The sequence below is a fragment of the Meles meles genome, unplaced genomic scaffold (assembly GCF_922984935.1).
Source record: "Meles meles unplaced genomic scaffold, mMelMel3.1 paternal haplotype, whole genome shotgun sequence".
Taxonomy (NCBI): domain Eukaryota; kingdom Metazoa; phylum Chordata; class Mammalia; order Carnivora; family Mustelidae; genus Meles; species Meles meles.
In genome coordinates this window covers 3,431-30,866 of record NW_025721254.1, presented here as the reverse complement: position 1 = coordinate 30,866, position 27,436 = coordinate 3,431, and the positions used below count along the sequence as shown (strand labels likewise).

Sequence of the window (27,436 nt, the reverse complement as noted above, 5' to 3'; positions counted from 1 at the left end):
CTGAGAGCGGGGGAAGCCAGCCCATTTCTCCCGTCTTTTCGGCGTTTGGCCGGTTCCCTCCGCGTCAGTGGACCTCCGCTTCCATGTCCCCGGTGGACACAGCATCCCGGAACCTCCACGCCCATGGCCACTAGCTTGAGGACGTCCGCTTTCACCTCATGTTCTTCGGCCTCGACAGACACAGACGACGAGGGAGTGCGCGGCACTTGTGAAGATGCTTCTATGTGCAAGAGGTACCTGCGGGGCGCGGGGTCAGGGGCCGGTGTCCCCGCGGGTTGGGGCCTTGGTGGGAGGCGGGCCTGTGTCTCAGGAACACGCTCGTTCGCCAAAAGGTGGCCGTCACCTCGTGCGCCCCTCGTTTCCAACCTGTGAAGAGCCCGGAGCGGGGCTTCATTTCTGGAGCGGCTAATTATCTCACCCGTGCTGTGAGCCGCGCCTGGAGATAGCGGGACTGGGGGTGCGGCCGGAACCAGGCAGACGGGGTGTCGGCCTTCTTGGGGCTAAGGTCTTGGTGGAAGACCGGCGTGAAGGGAGTAAGTGTCGTGTTGACGGGGGAGAAGTTTGTGTTCTCCCTGTTGAGTAGATTACATCCCACTGGGGGTTGTCAGGATCCCCGTTGTGCAGCTTCGATCAGGCCAATCAAGGCCGGGGGGTCGGAGGGATGCGGGCCGAGGACCGGGTAATACTGGTGCACAGAGCCCGTACTTTCCAGAGCTCTTGGGTGGAAGTCCCGGGAGTCTACACTCTCAGGGGTGAAGTGGGGGCAGCGTTGTGAGCACAGATGTGTGCCACATATTGGCAAGCACGAGGCTGGAGGGTAGCTCGCTCAGCAGAAATTGTTGAGAGTGTACTTTGTGGTGGGCCCTTTTGGGTGGGTGGTGAGTATTCAGTGATTGAGAACACATGGTAATTAGGACTGAGGTGTCTGAGGAACTCACCACCTGTTTGGACGAGACAGGAAGCAAGTAATTACCTGTGAAATACTTTGTTACCTTTTTGCTTTGAGTGCTGAGAAGGACAACCGTGCATTAGAGTTTGTAATTCAGGGAATGATGTTTAACCTGACAACAGAGGGCTAAGAACAAAACACAGATTGGGGCGGGGGGAGTGTGCTGGTTTCAGTTAGAGCAGGGAAGGAGTGTGCTCTGTTAAAGGAATTGAGGGAATGTTCTTGGGATTGGGGCCAGGTGGGGAATGTAGGGTGGGGAAAACCAAGGTTTGGTGTTAAGACTTGTAGGTTTTGTAGGTGCTTGGAGACTAAGAATACTGATTTAAAACAGGGAGTCCAGAGCCAAGTTGATCCTAGCGCTGCCACTCAGGAGCTGTGTTACTAAAGCAGTTTTCATCTCAGTTTCCGGATGGGAGAAATGGGGATGATGATAATCCCACTTCCTAGATGATTGTAAAGATGAAATGACATTGAACATTAATAAAACACTTGGAGCCATGTCTGTCGTGTAGTAGGTGTTAGTGGTGTTTGATTCAATAAATAAATAAATACATTCATCAGGACTGAAGACTTTAGGCTATCTGTGGTGTATTTTTGAACTGAAATGGCTTCGACCCAACTTCATTTCTTCTCCAGTTTGTAGGTGCTGTTGACCCCATGTGTAGCACTGTTGAATCAGAAATCATTTTTCTCTTATTGACTATTATTTGCTAAGGGAATCTGATGTGCCACCGAAGTGATCAGAGAGAAAGAAAATACTTTTCAGTAGCATATTTCAATTATGTTTCTTGAAAGATTGTTAATATAGATTCATTTAATATTTGTTGGTAACACTTTGTGTAAACTTGATTACTTAAAAAGAAGTTAATCAACTGTGGAGTAACTCAGATACAGCAAAAGGAGAGAGAAGTAGTGTAAGTAGAGCTTGCCTATTCGTGACTCTCTGGGGGAAGGTTTTTATAATTTCTCTGTTCCTCTCTGCCTCAGTTTCCAATGCCCCCCTGTGTCTGCCAGCAGCTACACATTGTAGGGCAAGTTTGGGTTTGGAATTGCAGAGACTCTACGGCAGTCGTACCCAGGCCAAAGGGCACATCAGCAGAGCCTGTGGGGCTTTTTAAAGAAAAACGAGGAGGATTCTCAGATCCTCCTCTAGACTGACTGAGTCAGAATCTTCTGGGATAGATCCCGGGCTGTAAAGACCAGGTTGTTTGCCATGTGGATGCGTTTCATGACAGCTTTTTTGGCACGGGGCTTTCCTTCATTGGAACAACACGCAAGAAGGTTGGGAGCATCCACAAGTTCATGTTTGAAACCATTTTGCAGGGCTCTGTCCTTCAAGTTCCGTGATTTCGTGATCGGCATCGTCACCGTGGTGTGTTAAATCCTTAAACCTTGTCGGAAAGTCATGTTATTGGTAACAGAGGGATTCCTTGCATGAATCATGGTCCAATCCCTTTCTGCCCCAGTCCTGTCTTTGGAATGGGGATAAGAATGGTAACCGGCCTTTGGGATGGAAGGATTCAATGAGAAATAGATCCAAGGCAGTGAGCACAGGATCTAGCACAGAGTGAAGCCTTCCACAAATTATTATTACTATTTTTGATTTCCCTCCATTTTTTTCCTGATTGTATTCTTTCTTTAAGAGATTGACGTCATGCATGTGATGAGGGAGGGGGAAGGACTCTCAGGCAAAATGCACACTGAGTGTGGTGCCCAACATGGGGCTTGATGTCGTGACCCTCAGATCATGACCTGAGCCAAAATGAACAGTCAGATGCTCAAGCAACTGGGCCATCTGCGCCCCTTGACTTCCCTCCATCTAAATATCATTGGGATGAAGTTACGGACTCTGTCCTCACTGTGGGTCACGCTGGTTCCTGCCTCAGTAGATTATGGCAAAAAAATCCCTAAAATAAAATAAAATCCCAGGAGACCTAGGGTGCTGCAGTTTTGGTGTGTTACCTCCTTCAATACAGAGGCCTCCTGAGACTAACAGTGTTGTAAACTGTCTGAGACGGCCGCTGGGAAGAATGTGAGGGGCTCCCCCCAGTGCCTGGCACACAGCAGGTGTTCAAGACTGATAGTGTCAGCACCATGTCACCTTCATCATGAACTCTCATGATGCTCTCATTCCTCCAATCCTACAGGTAGAACACTTCTCATTGGACATATTGGGCTTATATGTTACTATGTCTAATAATTCCATTCCATGTTCTTCATCTCCCCTCTCCTTATCTTCCCCATCCTCCTATTCCCCTAAGGCTATTCCCTCTTTCTTTTTTCTGTGACCCCCACCCCCAACCTGCCTCCCCATGTCCTGGGAAATTAGAAGTCCCTAATCACCAGCCACCTCTGTTTCCTCAACCTCTCCGTAGCCACTTCATCCTACTCTTTCCTTCGATCCTTCTGGGGGGGACATTCACTCTTGATGACCCATAGGGTGTTCTCTGAGTTCTCATACCCTGCATTATTCAGGATTGGGGGGGTCGAGATTGGTGTCCTCCTTCTTCTTTGCCCCCATGCCATTTCTTTGAGATCTGTGGTCCCTAGGGAGAGCACTCTGGCCTCCTCATCATTACTGTTTTCTCCCAACCCCCTGCAGTTATTAAACTAATTCATGGAAGACTTGGGTGCTGGGCCCACAGTCTTCCAATCCTGCTACAGGACTAGGTGGCCTCCATGTGCACATGGAGGACCCAGCTTCCACACAGGGCACTCATTTTCTCAAACTCATTTTCTCAAATGCCTACTTTGGCGTGATCACTTCCGCCACCACTCCCAGCGTGGTGCCCTGGATTTGCACATTGGTGCTGCACCACCTCGCACGTGAGCAGTGCGGCTCCTTTCAACCCCGATCTCTTCTTTCCAGCGTGTTCCTTCTGTCATTTCTGCTCTGCCATCTGTGTGCTCTTCCTGAGGACCTCCTTGGATTTTTCTGTCCTTTATTCTCCCTGGAGGCTCTCATCTCTCAGCTGAGCTTGAAGCTCCCAGCCCATGATTCAGCGGTTGTCCTGGCAATGCTTCTACCGCCCTTGCCTTTCGTCCGAGTAAACCCCAAACCCTGGGCGAACCAAAGCATCCATGGTCACCTTGAATCCTGATGGTGGGAATCACACAGCAGGGCAGCTCGCAACGACTGTGAGGTCTTGCCAACCAGCCTCACCGGTGTCCTCATGGAGCTCCCCCATTCTGTGGTTCTCTGGGCAGCTCCCTTTCCCACTCTCCGGAATCCTTCCAGCAGACTTGTCCCACTCTCCTCAACCCTGTGATTGATGCCGCCCTCCTCTTTCATTCTCTGTGTACCATGGGCATTGGGATGGGTAGTGCTTCACAGAGAAGATGGGAACCTTCAGATTGGAACTCCATGAACATCCGTGCAAGAAAGGGAACCATCCTTTCCTCCCGTGACTGTGGTCAGCGTCCTTCCCAGAGGCCACTGGGAGCACACCCGTCCTTAAACACAGTGGGTTCGTTACTCATCGTGGGGGAGAACCCACATATTGGGAACTGTGGGGCTGATCAGTGAGAAAGGGGTGTTCGAAAGAACGTACAGGATTTGGGCTTTGGGTGGGTGTTTTTGGGAGTGTTCAAGGAAGCAGGGCTGCGCTCTGGACTGAGTGCTGACAGGAGGCGAGATAGTTCTGGGATTAGGTAGCTCTATCAGTCTTTTCTAGAAGGAGTGTGAGTAGCGTGATGAACAGTGTCATTCTGAAGGAAGGCACTCCCTAGTATGAGCTGGGAAGGAGGATGATTGGTATTTTGTGGTAGGCACGACAACCTGGTTTTGTGTGTTTGGACAAGAGAGGAAGTGGGCCTATTTGGTCTCCCTTCTTCACCACGGCCAGGTCACCTCGTGCTGCTGTTCTGCGAGGTCGTTTGTGTCAAACAGTAGAACCACATGGCCTCTCTGCACGTGCCGGGCCCGCTCCTCCCAGCCGTGCAGCCTTGCTCATGGTGCCAGGCCGCCTCCTCGATGTCAGCCCTGCTCTTCCTTCTTGCCCAGTGGAGGAGGGAAGTCTTCAAAAGACAAACAGGTGTTTGCCAGACAGGGGAAACGAGCCTGGACACTGAAGCCCGGGGCTGTGTCAGCGGCACCTGACCTTGTGTCGGGGAGCGGGTAGCAAGAGAGCGTTCTGGAGAGGCTGTCAGAGAGTGAAATGCGGGAGGACCGAGAGGTTTCAAGTTGGGGAGTTGACGTGCTCTGGGTTTTCAACCATCCCCAGGAGCCGTGTGGGAGCTGCACTGGTGACAAAGGGCAAGTCTGTTCCCTTTTCCTTCCCTGTGGCCACACCCCCGGCTCAGGTCCCTTCTCCTGCCTGCTCTGTTGCAACATGTCTACCTCATCCTATCTGCTTCTTGTCCAGCTCCCTCTCCCAACCACATGCTCCTGCTCTGGCCAGGGTGATCTTTTTGGAATCCCACATCTTCTCTTGTTACTGTGTTACTGGAAACCTTTTGATTCCCCATCAGCGCCAAGGTGGAATCTGCACTGCGTGGTATGACTCCCTTTGCTTTTCGTGATCCTCCCACGGTACCCTGGGTCTCCTGCTGCGGACTGGTGATCTGCATTTGGATGCCTCAGAGTTATCCCAAATCCAATTTTTCCAAAACTATACTCGAGATCCCTTTCACCACCACCCCCTCCGAACTCGGTGAATGGGACCACTGTGTCCTTCTCCCACGTGCAAAAGGGCAGAGTTATCTTGGAACTCTGCTTTTACTTCCTTTCCCTCTTCTGCGATCATTCACGCAGATCTGTGATTTTATCTGCTAAATATTTCTGGGATCTACCTCCTTTTCTCCACCTCTCCGTATGCCCTCTCAGCCCAATTTATGGTCATTTGGGGTCTGAGCCATGGTGCTAGTGTGATCGGTGAGCTTCCTGGTGCTCCTGCCTCCCCCAAGGACATCTCCCTGGGAATCCAGAGATTGGTGGAAGCCCTATTCATTCACACCCTGCCTAGGATCATGGCTTCTTGTTGCCATTGGAGCTGGCCGCAAACGTTCCTTCTGTGTCTGCACAGCTGCTCCGTCCTCCCTCTTCAGTCTTGCCTCCTCCTAGGTTCTCCCCAACCCTCATGAGCTCTCATCTCCCCTCAGATGAATGCAGTGACTCCACATTCTCTGTTGAATGTCTGTGCCAGGGGGTGCTGGATGCTGTAGGAGGGTTGGAAGGGGCTGTCATCTTAGCTGGGATGGCCAGGGAAGGCTCCCTGAGGACAAAGGTGGGGAGAGCCTTGCAAGAGGTGAGGGAGTGAGCCCTGTGCATGTCTGTGGGCACAGTGTCCCTGGCAGAGGGAAGGGGGAGTAGGAAGGCCTCCGTGGAGAGAGCTGGGCTGACTTGTTCCAGGAATGACAAGGCCAGAATGAGGGAGAAGGAGATGTTAGGGACCTGGGGTGGGCGCAACTGTCACGGGGGATTTTGAAGCAAAGAATGAGGTGACCTGACTTGGGTTTTATTGGGATCACTTCAGCTTCTCTGCTGAGAACAGTGGGGGGTTGGGGGGGTGGAAGCAGGAAGATCACTTAGGAGGCTCCTGGAATATTCCAAGAGAAGAGATGCTGTCGGATTGGATTGGGGTGGAAGTGCTGCTAATCGACCCGAGTCTGGGTACATGTTGAAGGAGGAGCTGATGGGATGTGCTGACAGATTGGATGTGGGTGAGGCCCATGAGTCAAGAAGGTGCCCTGCCTTCTGGCTGTTCCAGCTCATGTCAGATGCGGCTCCCTCCAGAGGCCCCTGACACCTGCAGACACGGTCCAGCCCACTATCTCTTCTCTGTGCATGTGGCAGTCAGTCCCGCTGCAACGCAGACATCTTGTTTAATGATTGTCTACCCTGTGGGAATAATGGTGCCCAGAGGTACTCTGTGTGTCTCAGTGCCTCGTGCCCTGTAGACCCCAGTAAGTACTTCTCAGCCAGCAGAGTGAGAGGAACTGAATGTAGATGCTCAGGTTCTATTTCCTGATGAGGTCTCCAAATTGTCATGTTCTCTTTCACTGGTTTTTAGTGGTCTGTGTGTTTTTGAAAGCAGGCCAGGGGCTGTAAGACTGAAATTCTGTTGTGAGAATTCCAGAAGTTAATCTGATGTCAACCGCATTGAAAAATGTCACTGTTGATGTGCAAGTGGGTCACAGGATCACATCTTGGCAGAGGCAGCATTTTCTGGAGGCCTAGGCCTTCCTTCCCAGCATGGTGTTGACATCTACACAGCTCAGCCCGGAGAGCAGGGTTGAGATTTTGACGTGACACATTCTGAAGGTGGGGGCGGCTGCTTTCCCTCCCCAGAGAAGACAGGTCACTCTAGAATGAGGATATTCTGGTGAGGGTCAATTAGCTGCCAAACTTGCCCATCAAGAAAATTGAATAAATCATGGCTTTTCTGGATTTTTAACCACCTTCCCCCCATTTTTTCCAAAAGGTAATTAATTAAATTTTGGGAAAAAATCGTGAAAAGCAATGGTCTCACATCTAGAATACTAATTACTTTCCTCTTACAGTTAATTTTTTAAAAGATTTTATTTTTTAAGAATTCATTTTTAAGGAATCTCTGTCCCCAAACCCCCAGATCAGGAATCACCTGCTCTTCCAACTAGCCAGCAAGGTGCCCCTTCAGGATTAACTTTTTCAATGAGAAAAGTGAATACATTTCCCCCACCCAGTAACCTAATTTAAATAAAGGGGGCATATAAGTTCTTGCCTCCTTTTTTTTTTTTTTTTTTTTTTTTTTTTGTTAATTGGCTGAGTGGTATTCCACAGTGTGGTTGTACTTATGTGATGACATTTGTGTTCATCATTTGGGTGGCTATTCGGGCTGTGATGAACATTTTTGCATGTGTGTTTGAATTTCCCAGTGAGATGGATTTCAGGGAGGAAGCTTCTACAAAATGGTCCTCAAAAGGTTACATCAGTTTCTGTTCTCACCCATGGTAAGTGAGATGTTCTCAGAATCATCTTAGTCTCTTAAATTGTCAGCTGGCAGGTAGAAAAAGATTTCTTTGTATTTTGAGAGAGGGGCAGAATGGGGAAGGGGCAGAAGGAGAGGGAGAGAGAGAATCTGTCCCTGCTGAGTACAGAGCCTGTGTGGGGCCAGATCCCACAACCCTGAGACCATGACCTGAGCCAAAATCAAGAGTCAGATGCTCACCCTGTTGAGCCACCAAGGTGCCCCTTAAGTTTATATTTTTATAATCAGTAGTAAGACTGAGTATTTTTAGTTGGTCTCTGTCACTGATCTTTTTTTTTTTTTACTTTTTTTTTCCATTTTATTTATTTTTTCAGTGTAACAGTATTCATTGTTTTTGCACAACACCCAGTGCTCCATGCAAAACGTGCCCTCCCCATTACCCACCACCTGTTTCCCCAACCTCCCACCCCTGACCCGTCAAAACCCTCAGGTTGTTTTTCAGAGTCCATAGTCTCTTATGGTTCGCCTCCCCTTCCAAAAATTTTTTTTTTTAGTAAACATATAATGTATTTTTATCCCCAGGGGTACAGGTCTGTGAATCGCCAGGTTTACACACTTCACAGACTGATCGTTTTTTATATGAACCCTCTCTCCTTAGCATTTTCCCACTGGGTTGTCTTTTTGGTTATTTATATTTTTATTATTGACTTGTTTTTTTTGGGGGGGGGCTTTTTTTTTCCCTGAAGGTTTAATTGATTTATTTGACAGAGAGAGAGCACATGGATACAAGCAAGGGGAGTGGCCGAGAGAGAGAGAGAGAGAGAGAGAGGACAAGTAGACAGAGTGACAGGCAGAGGGAGAGGGAGAAGCAGGCTTCTCCCAGAGCAGGGAGCCCGAAGTAAGACTGGATCCCAGGACCCTGGGATCATGACCTGAGCCAAAGACTGAGCCACCCAGGTGCCCCTTTTATTGATTTGTAAGAACTTTGTATATGTAGGATGGTGGTCCTTTGCCTCTGGACTTGGTGCAGTATTTTGTCCCAAACTGTTCTTGTCTTTGAGTTTCGCTTGTACCAAACATTTCATGATACATTTCTTTTTTTTTAAATTAACATATAATGTACTATTAGCCCCAGGGGTACAGGTCTGTGAATCGCCAGGTTTACACACTTCATAGCACATACCCTCCCCAATGTCCATAACCCCACCACCCTCTCCCTCTCCCCCTCCCCCCAGCAACCCTCAGTTTGTATTGTGAGATTAAGAGTCTCTTATGGGGGGCGCCTGGGTGGCTCAGTGGTTTAGGCTGCTGACTTCAGCTCAGGTCATGATCTCAGGTTCCTGGGATCAAGTCCCACATCGGGCTCTCTGCTCAGCAGGGAGCCTGCTTCCTCCTCTCTCTCTCTGCCTGCCTCTCTGCCTACTTGTGATCTCTCTCTGTCAAATAAATAAATAAAAATAAAATCTTTAAAAAAAAAAAAGAGTCTCTTATGGATTGTCTCCCTCCCAATCCCATCTTGTTTCATTTATTCTTTTCCTACCTTCCAAACCCCTCATGTTGCTATTCGACTTCCTCATATCAGGGAGATCATAAGATCTGATTGACTTATTTCACTAAGCGTAATACTCTCTAGTTCCATCCACATCGTCGCAAATGGCAAGATTTCATTTCTTTTGATGGCTGCATAGTATTCCATTGTGTGTGTGTATGTATATATATATATATATTCCTTATCCATTCATCTGTTGATGGACATCTTGGTTCTTTCCTTAGTTTGGCTATTGTGGACATTGCTGCTATAAACATTCTATATGTTTATATGTTATATGTTTATATGTTTATAACATACGTTCATATGTTATATGCTATAAACATGCTATAAACATTCGGGTGCACGTGCCCCTTCGGATCACTATCATGATACATTTCATTCTGAATGCTTATATTGCCAAATCTGAAAGTTTAACTTCATGGTTTGTTTCTTTTAGACGATGCTTTAAAAGATCTTTTTCAACCAGTACTGCATTTTCTTTTGGCACTTTTATGGTTTTGGCTTCTATTGCTTAGACCATTTTATCTACCCTTATTATTTTGTATGATATAAGTAGCTGTTTTTGTCCCTACACCACCCAGTGATGGTCTATATCCCCCATGGATTTGAAACATCACTTAGATACCAAATTCTTACATATATTTTAACACAGCCATGTGTTATCCTTCTTCACTTCCAGTTGGATTTGCTTTTTTTCATTTTGATGCCTCAACCTTTTGACTTGTGATGTAACTTAGCTGTGAATTGATTGAGAGGTCCCATAGCTTGCTTCTCAAAGTAAGAATTGGTTTGTGCCAGGGAACTGTTTTCTTAGGTCATTTGAGCCGCTGTACTTTAGGAAGAAAGAAAAGAAAGGGACCCTGACAAAAGGCCCTTGTCTAAGTCTGTTAGAGCAGTAGCTTTTCAGGAAACCCTATCGTGTAAACTTCCACATACGTGTCATTGGCCAGAGCTAGGCATGTGGCCCTACCGCTAGCTGCCGGAACATGTGGGAGGGGAGAATTTCTCACAGGGCAGATTGGTACCTCGTAAAAATTGAGGTCCTCTTACTAAGGAAGTACAGGTAGGTGGGTATTGAAAGGGGAACTTGGAGGGTCAGCCACATCTCTCATCTTTTTTTTTTTTTTTCCCTCCTTTAGAATTTCCCCAGGTAGGGGTGCCTGGGTGACGTAGTCAGGTTGAGCGGGTGAGTCTTGATCTCAGCTTAGGTCAGAATCTCAGGGTTGTGAGTTCAAATCCCATGTTGCTTTCCATGTGGGCACATACCTTCTTAAGAGGAAAAAAAGAAAATAAGAATTTCCCAGGTAGTCTAAGAGACAGAGGGGAGGGGAAGGAAGAAAGAGACTGGAGGTGGGAGAGCAGGGGAGAGGAGATAATGTATAAAAGAAAATGCTCAGTCTTTCGTGGTCAGTTTGATGAGCTTTAAGAAATGTACACAGTTGGCTCTTGAACAACATGGGTTTGAATTGCATGAGTCCACTTATATGCGTGTGAGTCTAGACCTCAGCTCAGATTTTCTGGTATATATTGTACAGTAATGTAAATGTATTTTCTTCATGATTTTCTGAATATTTTCTTTAGCATAGTTTAGTGAGGGAATACAATGTATAATAGATATACCATACAAAATACCTTTAATCAACTGTTTTTATTACCAGCAGTGCTTCTGGTCAACAGGAGGCAAGTAATAGTGAAATTTTGGGGGAAGATGAAATTTACATGCAGATTTTGGACTGCACGGGCATGGGTACCCCTCGCCACTGTGTTGTTGCAGGGTCAACTATGTATCTGTGTCCCAGCCCTAAACACAAGACATAAAGTGTATCTGAAGCTCCAGAAGTTACCCTCGTAGCTCTTTGTAGTTCGTCTCCTTAGCGCCGCTGGTCATGTTCTGATTTCAGGATCTATGGTAGGTTAGATTTGCCTGGTCTTGAACAAGGTGTGAATGGAATCTTGCCGTATGTAATTCCTTTGTCTTCTTTCACTCAGTACGTTCTTTGAGATTTATTCATGTTGTGTGTACTTATCAAAGATAAAGAAAGCCTGGTCTTGGTTAAAGTTTAGAGACAGATTTTAATCAGTAATAACTGCATCAATCAGGAAAAGAGTCCTGCATGAGTGAAACTCCACCTCGGTTTGTCCAGAGTGCGTTTTAAGGAAAGATGAAGAAGGAAGGCCAGGGATGAGTAAAGACAGAGGAGGAACAGATGACAAAAAGTAGAATAGGTATTGATCCATATTTGCTCACTGGGAGACAAGGGCCTGACATTTCAGTGTTGATTGAACAAACAGTAGATGCCTTGAATTTCCTCAGGCAGGCACTAAGGGGGACCTGGTGTTGTCGCCTGGTTGGGACCTGGAGCTGTTAGAAACTATGTTAATGTCTGTTTGAGTTTGTGTATGATAAGCCAGGTTTGAGAAGAGGGCTCAGAGCGGTCTGGCTAGAGTTTGGTCAAGGAAAGAGTCTTCGTCAGTGTAAAGTAGTTTCCTCCTTTGTATGTAGTGTGCATGTACCACGATTGGTTCATCTGTTCATCTGATGATTAGACATTTCGTTGTATCTGAGTGTTTGGTCATTGTGAATAGGCTACAATAAATATTCTTATAGAAGTCTTAAATTTCTCATGAAATTGTTAGTGGGGTGGGGCGCCTGGGTGGCTCAGTGGGTTAAGCCTCTGCCTTTGGCTCAGGTCATGATCTCAGGGTCCTGGGATCGAGCCCCGCACAGGGCTCTCTCCTCAGCAGGGAGTCTGCTTTCCCCTCCCACCCCCGCCTGCCTCTCTGCCTACTTGTGATCCCTCTCTCTCTCTCTGTCAAATAAATAAATAAATAAAAATCATTTAAAAAAGAAAATTGTGAGTGGGATTCCTTAGTCACAGGGTGGGGATATATTGAAGTGCTAGCCTAGTTTCCAAAGTGGTTGATCAGTTTACACTTCCCACCAGCAATATAGTAACACTCCAGTTGCTCAGCATCCTCGTTAACATTGTGTGTTGTCTGTGAGGATGACATAGTGTGGTCATGAATGATCTTAGTTGCCTTTTCATGTGTTTTTTGGGCATTCCCACATCTCTTGTAAACTGTTGATGTCTTTTGGCCATTTTTGTTGTTAATGTTTTTGGTTTTGACTTACTGGAGTTTGTTATATATTCTGGATAGGAATTCTTTGTCAGGTAGATGCATTGTAAATATATATGGATAGGAAAACGAAAATTTAAAATATTTTACAGTAGCATCTAAGACATAAACTGGTTGGGGTGACTGGGTGACCCATTTGTTGAAGCATCTGAGTTTTGATTTCATCTCGGGTGTGGAACTCAAGGTCATAAGTTCAAGCCCCTTTTTGGGCTCCATGCTGGGTGTGGAGCCTACATACAAAACAAAAAACAAAAAATAAGGAAACTAGCTAGGAATGAATCTCGTGGAAGACAAGAAACACCTCTATACAGAAAAGTCTAAAATATTGTTGAGAGGAATTCATGAAGACCGAAATAATTGGGAGATATGCTTTGTTCATGCATCAGAAGATTTGATGTTGTCGAGATTTGTTTTTCACGGCTTGATTCATGCAAACAATGCAATCCCAGTCAAAATCCTGGCCTTTTTTTTTTTTTTTTCTTAGAAGAAATGAAGAAGATTCTGAAATGTGTATGGAAAGGCAAAGGGTCTGGAATAGCCAAAAAATTCTTCCAAAAGGAACATAATTGAAGAACTTACACTGCTTATTCTTGCGGAATTTTAAGACTGATGGTAAAGTCACAGTAATCAAAGTCTTTGGCATAAAGTTAGATCAGTGAAACAGAATAGAGTCCAAAATAGAGCAAGCACAGCAAGTACTGTCAATTGATGTTTGCCCAGAGTGTTAAGTCAGTTAAGTGGGGGAAAGGGAAGTCTTTTTAATGAATAATTCTGCATGAACTGGATATTCAGGCAGAAACAATACGGACCTTGACCCCTACCTGATTCTGAGCACTGAGCACACACCTTAATTTGGGATGGATTATAAACCTAACTATAAAAACTACAACCAGGGGCAGCTGGGTGACCCAGTCTCTTAAGAGTCCAACTCTCGATTTTGGGCTCAGGTCGTGAGATCAGGGTCATGAGATCAAGGCCAGTGTCATGCCCTGTGTCGGGCTCCATGCTCAGCAGGGTGTCTGCTTGAGATTCTTTCCCTGGACCCCTCCCCCTGTGTGCTCTCTCCCCCCAAATAAATATTTAAAAAGGAAAAAAGCTAGAACCGGAAGGCATTTGTATGAAACCATGGGAGAATATCTTGACAACCTTGGGGTTAGGTAAATCTTTCGTATACAGAACACCAGACGCACTAATTACAACAGAAAAATAGATAACCTAAGAAAATTAACAGGCAAGGCAGACTGGGAGAAAATATTGAGAATACATGTTCTTAAAGGTTTACTTTTTTCTAAAGTATGTTAGCATTATTCATATCCATGGCATCCCATTATTCTTTCCTATGTTAACTTTTTTTTTATTTTTTGTTTAAGTCAGATACGCGACAGTATACCGCAGGAAATCTCTGATTGGCTTCTCCTCCTTATTCACTCTGTTGTAAATGTTGACTCCTTTTCAGTTAAGGTCTTGCCCAGACGTTTCAGGGGCTCCTTGCAACAGAGATCTTAGATCCTATTAATCCTTGTGAAGTACTTGGCTGTTAGATGAAGCTGGAAGACAATACCAGTAGCTTCCTTTGAGAGGAGATGATAGCTCATGGGTCTTAGTTCATTGAGGCCCACTGTTGCTTTTTGGTTTTAAAAATATTTTATTTATTTATTTATTTAAGAGAGTGAGAGCGAGAGGAGGGGAGGGCAGAGGGAGAGGAGGAAGCAGACTCTGCGCTGAGCGTGGAGCCTGAATGCAGGGCTCTGTCTCAGGACCCTGAGATCATGACCTGAGTCAAATCAAGAGTCAGACACTTAAATGCCTGAGCCACCCAGGCGCCCCTGTTTTTCATGGGGTTTGTTTTGTTTTCCTTAAGTGACTAAACACTTAAGGCCTTGCAGATCTGCTGAGGAAAGCAGCAGAGCTCATAAGAAGGGAAACAGACTCAAAGTCTGTGCAGGTTAAGACTTAAGACTTTGCTTCCTGCCTCCCATTTATAACCAAGAGTAAAACCAATGGGAAATAGACACCAAAAAATGAGACTAATCCGTGCAAAAGAACAAAGATAAAATTAAAAATGAGAGGTAGAGCAATATCTCAAAGGCCAGTATGCAGCTTGCAGTTCATATTCCAAACTCAGTAACTGATGTTAAGACTATTGGATTGATGTTTGTACTTGAAGATGTAAATATTGTAGGTACATGTGTATGTACATACATTGATTATACACACATGCATACACACAGACATCATTTCAGCAACTGAAGTGTTGGGGGAGGGATCACAGTCCAAGTGGGTAAATTCGCTTCAAAGGCAATAGAATTAAGTTTCATCCAAGGTTGCACAGCTTGAGGAAATGACCTTGACCTCTGTAAAGCGGTGCCTTCCATATGGGAGCTTCTGAGGGTGGTACATGTTCCCGTTTGTCCAGCATGTGGAATAATGCCTGCGTTGTAGCCAGCACATATGAGTGCTACTTAGAAGTGAAATGAAGGAGCCCCCACCTCGACCCTCACTGGCTGGGAGAGCGAGGAGGGCCCTTTCTCCTTTCCTCCGATGAAGAAATACCGGTGGAGGACAGGTCACAGGTTTCCTGGCAAGTTCCCATTGTTGCAGGTGACACTCCTGCCAATAGGGGAACGTCAGGCAGCGCTGCTTGAGTGGACAGGTGGCTGGAGCGGATCAGTGCTTCCCACGGGAGGAATGTGAGATGACTTTAGGTGGCACCCAGATAGATGTTTTACGTTTTAGAAGGTATTTATTACAGGGTGTGTTAGAAGAAAATATTGCATAGAGAGTGAGTTACAAAAGGAATGTTAAATGGAGCAGGTGGTTTGTGAACGTCATGAACATTTCAAAAGCAATAGTTGATTCAATGAAGACTTAGAAAGGTCTTTTATAAATCTGAGATTTTGGGTTCTTTGGGATTTCTTCCTTGTGGTGTGGCTGGACCACTGCACCTGCAGCCCCTGGCTGGTTCAGTCCACGTACATTTATGGGCCATTTGAAGAAGGAGCACAAATCCTGATTGCAATTCGAGAACCATCCATTGGTACCTTCTGATGAGATCAAGAAAGACTCAGTACCACAGCCTACGTCTGGTGGCTCCGGAGCGTGGGAAGAAATCTCAGAGGCGATGATAGCCATCTCTTGAGAAACTGCTGCCTGGCCAGTGCCCTTGGCAGCATGAAGGTCAATGTTGTGTGGAAAGGGAAGGCTTCACCAACTCTTATCAATCATGTTGAAAGGGAAAGACTTAAACCAACGGAAAGGGAGGATTTAACCAACTCTTACCAATCATCTGAAGCCTTTTATTCTTTTCAAATAAGTCTAAAACAGCTTTTTCATATGCAGAAAACTAAAATTCTAAGAAATCAGAAAAACATTAACAAATTGGTAGTGTTTCTTTTTTCAGTCTTACAACTGATGGTGTCTTAGAATGAAATGTAGCATATGGGTAGTGTAGAAAAATTTTCAAGCAAGTTAAAACACACGCACACACACACACACACACACGATATCTCTGAGGCTTCTCCTATTTCTCTGCTGTTCTTCAGCCTCCCTGCCTACCTTCTGCTACTGGTACTTCCAAGGCGCTTCCTGCCCAGAGCATTTCTATCTGCTTCTCGTCCCGTCCAGAGTGCCTTTTGCACAGCTTTCTCCAATTCTGTGGGACTCCACCCAGCCCTCCCCTTTCCAAAGAGGCCTGCCCTTTAACCTTGTCTGACGCAGGTCCTTCATCCCCCATGCTGTTGTCCTTCATCTGCCATAAGCTCTTACTTCTCTTTGTCTCTGTCTCTTCCCGGGGTTCACCACTGTATTCCCAATGCCTGGGACTTTGCAGACACTCAACAAGTATTGCTTGTCTGGATCAATAGTGTTAGCTGAGGGCGAATACAGAAGCTGCTCCGTGTCATCCAGCAGAGGGCAGTAGGAATTCCAGGGAGGAGCTCCTAGTGGAAGGCAGCTTGGTCAGCTTTTCAGCAGGTAGAGTTTGCTCAGCGGTGGAGCGAGTGCTTTCTTTGTAGGGCGTGCTCAGGCGGTGGCTTGGTGTTGTTGAAGGGTTCTTGCCCTGGGTGTCAGGGTTGACCAGGTCATTTGGAAGGCCCCTTCACAGCCATGTTTGAGGACTATTCTCCTCATTGGTCTATGGGTCTTTCTCAACTGCAGATATGGCTCTTACCACGAGAGGGCACTAGATGATGCCTTTGAGGAGAGTGCTCTCAAACCACCAACAGTGAGAACACCATTTTTTCTCTTTTAATTATTGAAGTATGGTTTATCTGTACAACATTTTGTCAGTTTCAGGTGTGCAGCAGAGTGATTTGACACGTCTATACGTTACTCAGCGCTCACTATGATTACATATAGTCACCGTCTGTCACAGTACAGTGTTATTACAATATTGCTGACGATATTCCTAACATGCTTTTCATCTTTGTGAGTTATTTACATAAGCAGAAATATGTACCTCTTATTCCCCATCACCAATTTCGCTCCCCCCACTTTCCCTCTAGCAATCTCCAGTTTGCTTTGTGTGTTGAAGAGTCTGTTTTGTTTTGTTTGGTTGGAGAACAGATTTTCATGGCACTTATACCGTGAACACATATTCCAACAGCAGCTTCACAGAACAATCTTTAACTTTTTTTTTTTTAAGATTTTATTTATTTATTTGACAGATCACAAGTAGGCAGAGAGACAGGCAGAGAGAGAGAAGGGAGGAAGCAGGCTCCCTGCTGAGCAGACAGCCCGATGTGGGGCTCGATCCCAGGACCCTGGGATCATGACCTGAGCTGAAGGCAGAGGCTTTAACCCCCTGAGCCACCCAGTCGCCCCCAATCTTTAACTCTTAATGCATACTGATACTTTCTGTTTAACTCTTGTCATCTGCATTTTCGAAGCCTGGGATTCGCAGACTCTTACATTGATTTTATGACATAGGTGGGTCACAATCCATTGTTTGAAAAGCACTGTTTCAGACAACGGAGTGTGTTCACCCCTGTAAAATTCTGTGGGTCAGTTTATTTTGACAGTCTGGGCTTGTAAGGTAATTGTGTCCCTTCGTGCATACTTGGTGTGTTTCTGTGTTGAGTTGCTGCTTTGTGTAGCTGAAGGTACGTGCTTCCTATGGGTATTTGCTGCAGTGGGCACATGGCCATCTGTGGGAGACTGGTGGGGACATGTACAGGATTAGCACAGACCATAGTCAGGGCAGGAGTAACCCTTGTCAGTGTATATGATGAGAACATATGATGTCTATCTGCTTCTGGGAACTCAGAACCTAGTTGTGTGAAAACACACACATACACACACACACACACACACACACCTGCACACACACCCTACCTCTTTCATCTTACTCATCAAGCAAATGGAAACGAGGTAATGTGCTCAGGATAGCACTTAGGATGTTTGAGGCTGTAAGTAACAGAAGGCCAATTGCATTTGATCTATTGATTACATTTAAGAAAAGATTTATTTATTTGATAGAGAGAGTATTGGGCAGACGGAGAGAGAATCCTGAAGCAGAATCTCCACTGAGGATGGAGTCTGATGCTGGGCTCGATGCCAGGACCCCGAGACATGACTTGAGCCAAAACCCAGAGTTGGCCGCTCAACTGGCTGAGCCACACAGGAGCCCCTCCATTTAGTTTCAGTGATAAAGACACTTATTAATTCCCATTGAGGAATCCATTGAGGGCAAGGGCCAAAATGGCTTCACATGGCCTTAGGGATCCAGGCTCCTTCCACTACTTCTTGTTTTCCTAAGGCTGGTTCCTTACAGTTGGTAGAAGACCTCCACCGGTAATGTGGGCTTTAGCTCCTGGTTTAGAACACTAAACCTTTGCTTCCTTGTAGTATAGACTGGGGAGAGTTTAGGCTACTATAGCATTTTCCAGGTTGTGTAGACCAGAGTTCAGGCGAGTGCACCATTTTCTAGGTTGTAGCTGTTGTGTTGATTGGTTCCTAGTTTCCCCGCTATGACCTGCCTGAGGGATGTGGAAGGACTGGTACCTAATACAGAGCTGGGGGAAAGGCTTAGGTAGTCATTCGTGAGTTTTAGGAAACAATCCTGGATCTCCTTTCCTACGGACACAGACCTTGTGGTCAAGCAGAGTTGTCTGACGGGCTCTTGCCAGGGAGTTTGCTGAGGGAATAAATGGTGGCAGGTCTTCTAGGTGAGGTATGAGGTGAGGTTCTGTGCTCTGTAGGGTCCTTTGAAAGGAGTTACGTACATGAGCAAAGAGAGAAGAAATGGCCACTGGGGAGGGGTGGGGAAATGAGGGGCCGTGTATGTGAGCACCAAGACAGATGGCTGAGTCTGGTGAGATTTGTAATGGAGCATGAAACGTACCTGTGTTGGTCTTTGGAGGTAGCTGATTGTCCTTGACCTGGTTCTTGAGAATTGGGCTAGAACCTACTGACGTCGACTCACTTGCCTCCTTTCCTCCCTTCTAGGTTTGCAGTAAGCCTTGGCTACTGGCATGATCCATATATTCAGCACTTTGTAAGACTGTCTAAGGAGAGGAAGGCCCCAAAATTAACAGAGGCAAGTGACCCCCTCCCTCCCAACGTCCCCTCATCAGCCCAGAGGCCTGAGGTTTTAGGGATTCATTCTTCAAAATCGAGGGTTCCAGTGTTCACTCTCTCCAGGGGCATATGAAAGTGCTCATTTCCCAACATCCTCACCAGCACAGTGTATTAGGAACCTTTTTATTGATTCGTGAAAATCTGATTCATGAAAAATGGTATCTTAAGTAGTTTTATTTTATATTCCTCTTATTTTAGGAGTGAAGTTGAAATCATTTTTATATGTCTCAGGCCATTTACGTTATCTTTTACTATGGACTTTCTGTTCAAGTAAGGAAATACTTTCTTGTCCTTATGAAAGTGATAGTAACACTATTAGGCTCTGTAAGCCCTTTCTCTCAAGGCAGTGAAAGGATTTGAGAGGGGAGGGTGACTCATTCCCAGTCAGATTGAGAAATTAGCCAAATGACCCCAAGTGCTCGGGCATGCAGGGAATCCTGGCCCTAAGGATGGAGCCTGTGGGTAGATTCTGTAGGAAATGCAAAGAAAGTTTAAAGTGGTGGTCCCTGACAATATGGACATGGACCTTATTCTGAGCTGAGGGTGAACCCAGGCTTTAGGAAGATGGGGCCAGGCCTGCCTAAGAGGCCAGAAGCCTTCCTCCCGGGCTCCTGAGGCAGCTTTCCCAACCAGAGGCAGGGACTCATCTTGGAGCCCCGGGAGCTGGGTGCCCCAGGCAGCATGTCAGTGGCCTGCGTTCCTTCTTCCTCTGCCTGGGCTGGCATCTCCACACTGTGGCCCAAATAGGATGTGGTGAGCATTTTTAAAGTTTTTGTTTCAATATCCAGTCTGTTGTGGATGATACTCTATAACATACATTAAAAATGATTTCCTAGAAACATAAGATACAAGAGACACCTAAAATACAAGCTCAAATTATTTATTGAGAGAATCAATGGACCTAGAATTCCTGTATCACATTGTGGAACATTTCTTTCTTTCTTTTTTTTTTTTTTTAAGATTTTATTTATTTATTTGACAGAAGAGATCACAAGTAGGCAGAGAGGCAGGCAGAGAGAGAGGGAGGAAGCAGGCTCCCCGCCAAGCAGAGAGCCTGACGTGGGGCTCGATCCCAGGACCCTGAGATCATGACCTGAGCCGAAGGCAGAGGCTTTAACCCACTGAGCCACCCAGGCTCCCCAATATTATTTTTTAACATTGTGGAACATTTCTAAATGCTACTCAAATTTTGTTCTTAAAATATATACACTTAAGCGGCAGGGTTTTAGAACACAGATTTTATCTTCCTTTCCCCCTCTTTTATTTCTCACTGCCTTTCCTCCAGCTCACCACTCTGTAGCTGAACAAGTCTGTTTATTTGGCAACATTTACTTGTGCTTTCCCCTCTCCCAAGTGGTCTGTCAGGCTGTTTTATTTATTTTTGTTATTTGTTTTAAAGATCTTATTTATTTGAGAGAGAGAGAGAGAGTTGCAAAGCAGGGGGAACGGCAGGCAGAGGGAGCAGGAGAAGCAGACTCCGCACTGAGCAAGGAGCCCAAGGGGGGCTCTATCCCAGTACCCTGGGATCATGACCTGAGCTGAGGACAGACTGTTAACTGACTGAGCCACCCAGGTACCCCTGTGAGGCCATTCTCTAAACAGAGGCTCTACCCACACAGGATGGAGATTGCGGAGACACGGTAAGAAATAAGACTTTTTTTTTTTCCTCTGTCATTTGTCCGTCCCGTTTCCTGTCCTCAAATATTATATTCATCACGATCTTGGAATTTTGACATTTTGCAAACTCTTGAGTGGCTTTCACCTAGCTGCAAAAAAGCACATTTCCCAGATCCAATGTTTTGATGTAATACGGTTGTCTCTCATACGTAAATTTAAGGGACATTTTATTTTTAAGATCGTTAATGACACCATTAAATAGATTGTACTTACTTTGATTCTCGCCACTTTAAATTTAAAAAAAAGAGAATGTGAAAGTCCTGATTTCTCCCATGAGTCCACATAAAAATCACTGACCCCAAAGAAGAGCAGCAGAATCCTCCTTTGCCCTTCTTCTGGGGCGGGCTCTGCAGGGATGCTTTCCTGCATCTCACTGAGTGATAGCTTGTCTCTGTGTCTCTCTCTCTCAGGATATTTTTCTCGAGTGCATGGTGTCAGTCAGCTGATAAAGGCATTTCTGCGGAAGACAGAATGTCATTGTCCAATTGTAAATCTTGGGGCTGGGATGGAGACCGCCTTCTGGAGATTAAAGGTAAATGAACATTCGCCCTCTTCTTTCCCGAATTGTTTCATTTGTGAAGATGCCCGCCCGCTTCAAAATGTTAAAATATATTCAGAGGGAACGCAGTGACTGTCTGTCTCGCACCCCTGTCCCCAGCTGTTTGCGCCTGCTGCCGCCTTTAGACACGTACTTGATGTCACCGGGGCTCTGGTGAAGGATGGGTGCCTGGCTTCTCCTCCTTTCCTGTTACAAACAGAGCTTCTGATAAAAACCCTTGTAGACGAGTCCTCTGCATGTGTGGAAGACCTGCCAGTAGGATCGTGAGCCCCAGAGCCCGTGTGTCTGCCGTATTGATGATCACGAAGATTTTATCGTCATCGTGAGTGTCTACCGTACAGTTTAGAGATGTGCAAGGCTGGGTGATAGTGATAGGACACAAAGGCCTTTCATAGCGATTCCCTGATGTGATCCCTCACCTGCTCTGTTAACGAGCAAGCACAGGTATAACTCCTCTCACAGGAAACGAGACGGGTCCGGTTAGTGGCAGATCCAGGAGCGCATAGACTGCAGGTCCCGCAAGCCCCGGTTGCTTCCCTGTTCTCTGTCCAGAGCCTTGTGCTTGCTCAGGGTGTCTTTGCGGTCCGCCAGTCGGTGGTGCATCACTACCTCAGTGACGTGGTGTGGTGGAAGGAGCTGGAACAGAATGCAGGGGCAGAACGTGTCATGTGAGCAGAAGCCACTGGAGAAATGCCTCCTTGCGGCCCCATACCCTTTTGAATTGGTTCTGAGGTTTGGTTTCTCCCCCTGTCAATAATGGGTTAATAACGAATAGATCTGACGTTTTTCTTTCCTGTCAAGGTACTTGAGACTTAGGTACCCCTTCCAAGAAAATGGCTATCTGTCAGGAGTGAGGAAAGCAAATAGCACAGGGTAGGAAAGATACTGTGGAGGTGTTTCGTTTGATAATCGTATTGCTCAAAGGGTTTTTTTTCTTTTTAATCTAAGTTTCTTTAAAAAAGTAATGCTTGTTTGTGCTTCGGAGCCTAGGCGGAAAGGGCCCGATTTTGCCTACCCACCTGTCTTTGTAAATACAGTTTCATTGCAACACGGCCACTCCCATTTACTTAAGTCTTCTCTATGGCTGATTTACCAGCACAACTGCGGAGTTGAGTACTTGGAGGAGAGGCCGTCTGGCCTGCCAAGGCTAAAATACTTCCTGGTCATTGGCAGCAAGTTTGCTAATTCTTGAATGGAGAGATCTGTGCTTCTAGACAGTGTGGAGCAAATTTTGTCTGCCAGTCTCATGGTCTCATGCACCTTCCACCCGGGATGGTCCCCCGGCTGCACCAGCAGAGGCTTAGCAGTGGGTCACAGGCTTTCTGCTTCCACCACGGTGGGAGATCGTTCTGTATGATCTCAGACCCAAGACTGTGGGGACAGTTGAAGGCTCCCGCTGTCCGGCAGCGAGCAGCAATAGGGCCCAGGGAAGGCAGTACCACCACAGATAAAGAGTCATGGGGTAGTGAATCCCTTTAAGGAACCTTGGCTTCTCTGTGTCTCCCAACTTCTATTTCCACACAACCCAAGGATCAAGGACCCAGGGGATGGGTGTCACCTTGGGCAACCTGTGCTGCGGTCGGCCCTGTGGGATCCCCTTTAAATCCGAGGGCTGTCCTTCCTCACGGCTCTCCCTGGAGGTGTCTGGGACCAAAGCCCCATCCTGGGTGTCCTCCACACCTCCTGTGACATGCCAACTCCTGACAAATAGGTGTCAGAAGCACTTAGGGATCCCAGAACCCAAACTGGAAGTGTCATGTGCCGCAGCCATTTTGTTCCTTTCCCAAAGCCCAGAAAGTAGATGTCTGTTCCTTAGAGGCTCCAGGTGTGCCTCTGGATAGCTTCCCCTCCACAGTGATCCCTTACTCAGAATTCTCCTGAGGGTCAAGTATCTGATGCCTGGGGACCTGATACGTGACTCGAACCCATGACCCTGAGATCATGACCTGAACCGAAATCAAGAGTTGGCCACTGGCTCGACTGAGCCACCCAGACACCCCGAGGGAAAGCTCCTTCTCATAAAGTAAGAAGTCCAACACAAGGCATAGGAGTGTATGCTGTCCTTCATTTGCTTTCAATCATACTCATTTGTCTTGGAATTTTATTTTATTTTTTAAAGATTTTATTATTTATTTATTTGACATAGAAAGAGATCACAAGTAGGTAGAGAGGCAGGCAGAGAGAGAGTGAGAAGCACACTCCCCGCTGAGCAGAGAGTCCCACACGGGGCTCGACCTCAGGATCCTGAGACCACGACCCGAGCAGAAGGCAGAGGCTTAATCCACTGAGCCACCCAGGCACCCTTGTCTTGGAATTTTAGACTCGCCTTAACCTTTCCTATTGTGGGAGTAACATTCTGGAAGGGTGTGGTGGGGTATCCTAGCGGAAGTTATGTCCTCATCTTCCCTAAACATTTCCTCCCGGTAGCCTTAGCCGGTTCGCCCATCGCGGCGTTCTGCACAAAACCAGGCATGCGTGGCAGCTGTGAGTGTGAACAATTGGGATGGCTGAGCCTGTGTCTTCTGATATCCCAGGAAGCGGTCTTTTTCTCTGTCCTCCTGTCTCCCTCTCTCTCTCCCTGCCTCTTCCGCAAACCAGACCCCCTGAGATTTTCCACAAGGGTGGGCCGTAGCTGGACCTACAGTTCTGACACTCACTGTTCGGAGCCCCCTCCTATCAGGAAACGCTTGCTCATGATTTCTGTCCCCATCATGCTGACCCCGGGGTTGGCGACCCCGCAGTCTCGGCTTCCCATCGCGGGTGACTATCTGCATACACAGTGTTCTTGCCTGTGCAGTGGCTCACGTCAGAAACGTGGGTGTCATCCCAGCCTGCAATAGCGACACCGCGACCAGATTCTGGATACCGGCACCTGTCTTTCCTTTTGTCTTTTCCCCTTGAACAAACTGGCTCTGTATTTCTGGAATAGAAGTACGGGTGGACACGGTGTTCCAAGAATACATGGGCGGGGGGCGATGCCAAGCAAGTCAGCAGGCACGGAGACCTTGTTTCTTGCTAGGCCGTAGGGTCGTGAGGAGCTGCTGCAGGCGACAGACAGGGTGTGGTTGGAAGAGGCCAGAAAGGGGTGTCTGTGCAGCTGGGGTTGAGGAGAGAACGCGTTCAAGAATAGTCATCAGGGCTGTGACTGGACATGGCAGACATGGAGAGAAAGTGCTAAGATGGCCGGGGCGTGAGTAGGCTGGGACACAGATGGGGGAGCGGGCCGTGAGTGTGTGTGTCTGTGTCTCTGTGTGGGTGTGTGTACCTCCATGTGTGTGTCTGTGTGTCTTTGCATGTGTTTCCCAGTGTCTTTGTCTCTGTGTGTCTCTGTGTGGGGTCTGTGTGTCTCTGCATGTCCCTGTGTGTGGGTCTGTGTAGATGTGTTTCTTTGACTCAGTGTATGTGTTTGTGTGTTTCCGTTTGTCTGTGTGTGTGGCTTTCACACTTGCTTTACTGCAGCCCACAGTAGACATCATAAAGTCTCACCCATGCCGCTTACTCTGGCAGGTTCTGCTGTGAGTGTCGCCGGAGTATTTCTTTCTACAGGAGTCCTCACAGCCCCGTGAGGTGCTGTCCCTTCTCTACTGTGTGGATGTGGAAAGCTTGGCCCAGGGAGTTGAGTGACTTCCCAGCACCTCGTAGCAGACAAGTGGCTGAGCTGGGATCTGAACCCCATTCCCTGGCTCCAGAGTGCCTGCCCTTCCCCCCACCACACTCTCCTCTCATGGGAAAAAGTAAATGTAGCACAAAACAGTGCTTGCCCTCACCGTGGCGGGTGCTTTGTGATGTTTGCTGTTGTATCCTGTTTGATCCCTCACATGCTGGCCCCACCCCCACATCGGTTTCCTGACCCTCTCTAATCTATGTCAGTCTGCTTTTTGGCAAAGTCTGTTAGGTCCTACATCCCCAGGGCCTCTCAGTGCCTCCCTGTCTCCATCCCAGTGGCTGTTCCCCCAGTTCCGGCTCCCCACGACTTCCTCCCTGGACCTTCTTCCTGGATGGCTGTGAGCGCCTCCTAACTTTCATCCTCTGTCCGTTCTCCACGCGGAGACCAAAGCCACCTGAAACTTGCATTTTTCCCCATATCGTTCCTGATTTGCGCCCTGAAATACTCTGTTGCCATTTGGGGCTTAGTAGTCGGTGCATGAAGACGGTCAGTAAATGTATGAGGGAATATAGAATTAGGAAACTTACTGTGTATTTTTCCTCAGGATGAAGATCTCCCAAGGAAATATTTTGAGGTTGACTTTCCGGTCATAGTCACGAGAAAGCTACACAGCATCAAGTAAGTGTGGCTTGGACCAGACAACTGAGCCGGGTAGATTCAGAGGCAGCGGTTAGTAGGGGGCCGGTCTGCATGCTGGGGACCTCATTTTAGGGGCTCTTCTCTTGGACCCCCTGCCCACTTTCTTGCTGGCCCCAGCATCCTCATTCCAACCTGTGGAGCAATCTTCCAAATGCAGTCACCCTCCGTTGGCGACAGTTCTGTCCGTGAGCGTCATTTGTCTGAACCTTGAAAAGAAATGACCTACAGTAGTTTGATCCTCTGAATTTTCTGTGTGTTGTGTCTTCTTTGTTACCTCCAGGGCATAGAGAGGTGCCCGGCCTAGAGGGATGCATAGTAAATATTGTTCGATTGAGTGACGAGGAGACTAAACTTAGGCATTTACTGCATGTGAGATATTCTGGGTACCAGCCTGAGGCCAGGTTTTAAGAAGTTTGCAGAACTGTCGAGGACGAGTCAGTGACTCTCTTCTGGGAGCTTTTTTTTTTTTTTTTTTTAAAAAAATACTGTATTTGACAGAGCAGAAGCAGGGAGAGTGGAAGATGGAGAAGCAGGCTTCCTGCTGAGCAGGAGCCCAAGGCAGGACTCATTCCCAGGACCCCGGGATCATGACCTGAGTTGAAGTCAGTCGCTTAACCAACTGAGTCACCCAGTTGTCTGTGCTCGGAGTTTTTGTGGCACCATGCGAAATGGATCAGGGATCACTGAATGGGACCATTCAGTGCTCAGAGCAGACTCGTGAATCCCAGTGGGGAAACCGAGGCTCAAAGCAGTGAAGTGAATTTCCCTCAGGGCACCCGTGGAGGAAGGGGTGGAGCTGAGATTTAAACCCTGGCCTCAAGCCGAAGGTCAGGGCTTCCTGGTGGTTTTAACTTGTGCTCCCTTCTTTCTTTCTCAGCGATTTAAATAAAATGCCAAGTCTTATATTTTAAAAAAATTTTGAATTAACCCTGAAAGTTTCAGCTTGTCTTTCAAAGATGTCTAGTTCTCATCGTTTGGAAATAGTTTTCAAGTATGAGACTGTTTTAGTTTATTCTACGGAACAAGGTTTTCACTCTTTCCAAATGCAAGATTCTGTTACAGTAAATATGCTTTTTAGTTGCCGCCTGGCATCTGAGACTGTGTATCTGCAGAGGAGGATCCGGCTTGGTAGAACCCCGCGTGAAATAAGAGTACGTGGGCTCTCCCTTAAGCCTAGAGGTGGCTTCTAGGCTGGAAAAGGCATTGGCCTTTGTGTGTGGTTGTTGTGGTAGAGGATTCAGGTCTCTCAGGTCTGATTTTTGGCATATCCTGGAGGAGAGGACTCGTCACATAAGTGTTACTGACTTCAGGTCTGTATAGGAGTCCGTTTTCCAGATAACTGTGAGCAGTAAGGACTGGGTTATACATTTTGTTGGAGAAGAGGCAGGAAACTAGAGAGAACTTGGAAAACACTGGAACATCGGGTAAGTACTGAGTGATTTCTGAGTGTTGAGTATTTCCTGATGAGATTGAGAGTGGACATCCGATTCGGAGTGTCCTGTTAGTGAACTCCCCTGACCCCGATCTGCCAAAGTGTGACTGCATGTGCCCAGGGCCAGATGCCACGGAGCAGAAGGCCCTGTGCATTCAGTGGCCCTTGCTTTGAAGAGGAGCAGGATGTGTTTGCCTTTTCTGGAGAATCTGCGAACTGTGTTTGCAGTTTTGCTGAATCTGAGCTCCTTGCCTCATTTCTGTCTTTCCCGTCTTTCCACAGAGTCAAGCCTTTCTTATCACAACCCATCATAGAATGACATTCAGAGGACCCACTTCA

General features: G+C 46.9%; 1 long non-coding RNA gene across 2 annotated transcripts; it reads left to right on the top strand.

Annotated features, from left to right (window-relative positions):
• Positions 1 to 27,436, top strand: LOC123936230. Of its 2 annotated transcripts, none has more exons than XR_006817178.1 (4): positions 1 to 233; positions 21,211 to 21,332; positions 25,571 to 25,644; positions 27,380 to 27,436. It is a non-coding gene; the product is annotated as an uncharacterized LOC123936230 (long non-coding RNA). The 2 variants fall into 2 exon arrangements; XR_006817179.1 differs by lacking the exon at positions 1 to 233 and adding an exon at positions 20,619 to 20,763.